The sequence below is a fragment of the Bidens hawaiensis genome, unplaced genomic scaffold, assembly GCF_021521415.1.
Source record: "Bidens hawaiensis isolate Kalapana, Puna unplaced genomic scaffold, B.hawaiensis_p1.1 tig00002924_1, whole genome shotgun sequence".
Classification (NCBI taxonomy): domain Eukaryota; kingdom Viridiplantae; phylum Streptophyta; class Magnoliopsida; order Asterales; family Asteraceae; genus Bidens; species Bidens hawaiensis.
In genome coordinates, this window is record NW_027491157.1 from 2,177,491 (window position 1) to 2,182,976 (window position 5,486).

Consider the following 5,486-nt stretch of genomic DNA (forward strand, 5'->3'; position numbering starts at 1 on the left):
GCTGCGCGACCTAGCACAACAAGTAATAAAAACCTAGAATACCCTAAACCAAACCACTAGCAACAGGCAATTGAACCTATCGGGTGTAGAATAACTATGGGAAGTCCGGGAATATCGAACACTAGAGACACTTATTAAATCAACAAAACTAGATTCTAAAAGCTAATTTAATTAGTAATTAAGAAAAAGAATATTTTTAGATTTTTATTTATTTTATTTTAAAACTAATTATTATTTATACTAATTAATTAAGCTAAAGTAACTAATAAATTAAACTTAAATTCTAAGACTTAGATGAAAACCACTAATGAGAAAGGCGTTACCTAGGCTTGAAATCCTATTTGTGAATCTTGGATGCTTATCGGCTATGGAAACTGTGATGGAACCGGGATTTAAAGATACGACGCCCTAGACATCCTAGTGGATCCCTGATCATTCTCTGGGTGTCACCTAAAAGGAATACCTAAGGGACGTATGACGCAAATCGGTTTGTTGGATTACCTCTCAGTCTCTCCAACAATATTAAAGTACTCGAATGGCTATATCACCTCTCAGTCTCACTAATCACAATATATCCGGGAGTGTAAGGGACGTAAGGAGTAACCTAAAAATATTTAAAAAGACTTAGGATAGAAAAAATCAAAAAGCAATAAGGGGGAAACCCACTCTCGAGTAATCTATACCCAAACCGCCTAATGAATAAGATAACCCCAACTATCTATTACCTCTCAGTCTCAAGATAGGTAGAACACTTAAAATCTCTAAACTCTCAAACAATAGTTCCTATGGATTATGTCGACTATAAACCATAAAGTAGTTACGAACACACAGTAGGTAACCTAATATGTGTCTACACATGAAAGACTTTCACAATGACACATATGGAATAATTGAATAAAAGTAAATTAATAATAAGTATGCATATTTATCTTAAAACATCAAAAAGTCTATTACAATAATATTAATCCAACACCAATAACCCAATACCGACAAGCAAACCAAACTCAACAAATATTCATTCAAAGCCTAGGTAACTAAAAAGTTTTTTGCCAATAGTCAAACTCAAAACAAGAATAAAATAAATAAGTGTAATAATTGAGTTCATCATAAAATAATAAAGTTCAAACCTATAGAACGTGCACTTTCTCTCTTCTCTTATTATATATTGTTTTTCTCTCTCTGTTTGACTTTGCTCCGACTGAACAAATGCATGTAATTCTCATGTCACACCCGGCCCTGAGCGGCGGAAACAGCCGGGCGCGCGCGAGTGGGGATTGATACTTAAGCACGGGCCATTGCAAAACATTCAAAGATTTTTATTGCGCATGAGAAGTTTAATACAAATACATTACATTGTTTAAGTATTACATAAAAACATCCAAGTACAAAAACTGAAGATTTTCTCGCCATATCCCCTTGCGCGGCGGGTAACTGTGCGCATCGAGGGGATAAAACCAAAATCTTCCAAAAAGCTTGTTTTAGATGTTCAGCGTGTGGTGCTCTAAGTGTGACTCCATGCGCTACCTAGTTATCTCCTGAAAGACACGTAAAAACATTTGAATCAGTATAAACTGAGTGAGTTCACAAGTTTTAGTAACTTGATAAATCGTATTGCATCATTCTGAAACATAATTCTGTTAGCATCATTAAAACACATGCTTGGTAAAACATAGTTCTATCAACATATTCTGATAAAATCGTTCCGCGGGTTACGCGCGAACATTTCTGGGAACTGTGCTCGTCTGTGTAAGTGGCGCTGCCACTACGAGCTAAAATAACGTAATACCGTCCCGCGGGTTACGCGCGGACACTTCTGGAAAAAAACTGTGCTCGTCTGTGTAAGTGGCGCTGCCACTACGAGCGAATATATGCTGTAATACCGTCCCGCGGGTTACGCGCGGACGTTGTGCCGGAAAACAAGGCGCTCGTCTGCGTAAGAGGAGCGACCTCTACGAGCGGGCTCAAACCCATAGTACTGCCCCATGACCATACTAGGCACTCGTCTATGTAAGAGGTGCGACCCCTACGAGTGGGCGGATCAAACCAGCAGTCCCTACCCTTAGAGTTCCAATGGTAAAGTGATCACTTACTCGAATCTGGTGCACTATCATCGAAAAACCATAGATAACTGTTCGCATTGTTCATCATGAAACATAACTTAAACACGTAATCGTTTGCTTAGCTTGTAAATATACCATGATAAAACATTATTTAAATACGTGTCCCTCGCCCCGAAAACAGTTTAAAATGGTGAAAACAGTGAAAATAGGGGCTGTGAGACTCACCTGTGGTTCTTGTTAAGGGATTAATCGAGATTCGGGTTTTCTTGGTGTTGGCCTCGGAATCGAAGGTCTAGAATACGATTAAATAACAAATATATATATTAAGATCAAGATATAAGGGTTGGAAAGTAGATCTCAAGGTTATAATCTCGGCTTACCTAGTAACAGGATCGGAGCTGGAAACAACGGATGCTTGGGAAAGGATTAGTGCAAGTTTGTAGTTCTTTGAAGTGTGTTTTGGGTGATAATTTAGGCTACAAATTTATAGGCAAACTCAAGGGAACATAATCCCTTGCTTTAGGGAATTGTAATCTTTTGAAATGATGATAAAGTATGGAAATTATTATTATTTATTAAAAAGAGTAGAAAAGTAGATTAAAGATTCTGATTTGATATGGACAGGACATGCAGGGCTGTGGTTGGTGAGAGTGGGTGGCTGGCAGTTGACTTTTACAGTTTGCTTTTTCAGTGCTTTAGACAGTGTACAGTAAAAAGTAGAAGTTTTCTGAAACACGCAACCGCCCTCTTTTGGGCGGGGACAATTTCCTTAAATCTGAACATTTTGACTAAGTGTTGTTCTGCGCGTATAACTTGGTGCGCATAGCTTTCTGCGTGTAGGACATTTCTTTGCTGCGGGTAGGTGCGTAACCTTCTCGCAGTTAGGGACGTTTGAGTTTCATTTGTAGATTCTCCAGGTGGTTTTGGTATTTCAACATAGTGATCAGTCATGTTGAAGTCAATTCCATCCTGGAGCTTCAGACAAACTAGCTCTCAAAGTTCCCGCCATGCGGGTAGGTTAGTTCCCTTCCGCACGCGCATAAACGATGTAGGATGCACCCGCCTTAGCATCATGCGGGATGGTCAACCCATAGACAACATAACGTTTAAGTTACATGAAAACATAAGGCCAAAACGTTCACGCATGGCGCATATAACATATGCTCACGCTGGTTCTTAACATGGTGCGCTCGCGCAGGGCGCACATAACACATGCACGCGCTGACTAACATGGCGCGCTCGCGCAGGGCAAACATAAATGCCCGCGCTGATCCTTAACATAGCGTGCTCGCGCAGGGCGCACATAACAAATGCACGTGCTGACTATCATGGCGCGCATAATATTTACAATCACCTAATTATTAGGTTGATTACTTAGTTTAAGGGGTTGGGAAATTACCGGGTGTCACATTCTCCCCTCGTTAAACGAATTTCGTCCCGAAATTTAGGAGACGTTGCTGGCAGAAGCCATATTCTGAAAGAGGTGTGGGTATTTTATGCGCATCTGATCTTCTCTTTCCCAAGTGAATTCAGGCCCACGCCTTGAGTTCCATTGAACTTTTACCAACTTGATTCTGCTTCTGCGCAACCTTTGTTCTTTCCAATCGGTTACTGCTATAGGCTCTTCTACGAAGTGCAGCTGTTTGTCAATATGAATTTCTTCCACCGGTAAAATCAACGTTTCGTCAGATAAACATTTCTTGAGGTTGGATACATGAAACGTATCATGAACTCCACTGAGTTCGGCGGGTAGACGGAGTTTATAAGCAACTGGACCGATCCTCTCCAGGATCTCAAAAGGTCCAATGTAGCGCGGATTTAGCTTTCCTCGCTTACCGAAACGGGGGACTCCCTTCCATGGAGAGACTTTCAAAAGTACTTTATCCCCTACTTGAAACTCCAACGGTTTCCTTCTCATATCAGCATAACTTTTCTGTCTGTCGCGTGCTGCCTTAAGGCGATCCCTTATCTGAAAAATCTTGTCTGTTGTTTCTTGGATCACTTCTGGACCAGTCATTTGCTTGTCGCCCACTTCAGCCCAACACAGTGGGGATCTACACTTGCGCCCATATAAAGCTTCGAACGGCGCAGCCTTAATGCTTGTGTGATAACTGTTATTGTAAGAAAATTCAACCAACGGGAGGTGGGTATCCCAACTACCTCCAAAATCGATCGCGCACGCGCGCAGCATATCTTCCAATGTCTGGATCGTTCGTTCGCTTTGTCCATCCGTTTGGGGGTGATAAGCCGTACTCATGTCCAGTCGAGTACCTAACCCCTCTTGTAATGATCTCCAAAACCTTGAGGTGAACCGACTATCTCTATCAGAAATGATGGACACTGGGACTCCATGTTTTGAAACTATTTCTCGAATATATAGTCGGGCTAGCTTTTCCATTTTATCAGTTTCTTTAATCGGCAGGAAGTGCGCTGACTTAGTTAGCCGATCTACAATAACCCATATCGTGTCATAACCCCCAGGTGTCCTTGGTAGTTTGGTGATGAAGTCCGTAGAGATTTGTTCCCACTTCCACATGGGAATTTCTGGCTGCTGAAGCAACCCCGATGGTTTCTGGTATTCAGCCTTTACTTTTGAACACGTCAGGCACTTACTGACATACATCGCGATGGCGCCTTTAAGATTGGGCCACCAATACAGCGTTTTAACATCTTGGTACATCTTGTCTGCGCCAGGATGTACGGAATATCGCGTCTTGTGAGCTTCGTTTAATACCTGCTCGCGCAATCCTCCCTTGAGAGGGACCCATATGCGGTTGGCAAAATATCGAGTGTTGTTCCCTTTAAGTTCCAAATTCTTAATCATACCCCCAAGGCATTCGTTTTTAACAAACTCTGGTTTCAAGGCTTCTTGCTGAGCGTCTCGGATGCGGGTAGAGAGATCTGCGTGAATGGTCAACCTTAGAGCCTTGACTCGTAGCGTTTTTATTCGCTCCTTTCTGCTTAGCGCGTCTGCTACCACATTCGCTTTCCCCGGATGATACTTGATCTCGCAATCATAATCATTCAACAATTCAACCCATCTTCGTTGCCTCATGTTTAATTCCTTCTGATCGAATATATGTTGGAGGCTCTTATGATCCGTAAAGATTACACATTTCGTACGGTAGAGGTAATGGCGCCAAATCTTTAGCGCGAAGACAACAGCTCCAAGTTCTAAATCATGCGTTGTGTAGTTCTTCTCATTGGTCTTAAGTTGGCGCGAGGCATACGCTATGACTTTGTCTCGCTGCATAAGGACACATCCGAGTCCTTGATGTGAAGCGTCGCAGTAAACAACGATGTCATCTGTCCCCTCGGGCAGGGATAAGATTGGCGCACTACATAACTTCTGTTTCAACATTTGAAACGCTGCTTCCTGGTTTTCGCCCCAAACAAACATCCTGTCTTTCTGAGTTAGCGCGGTCA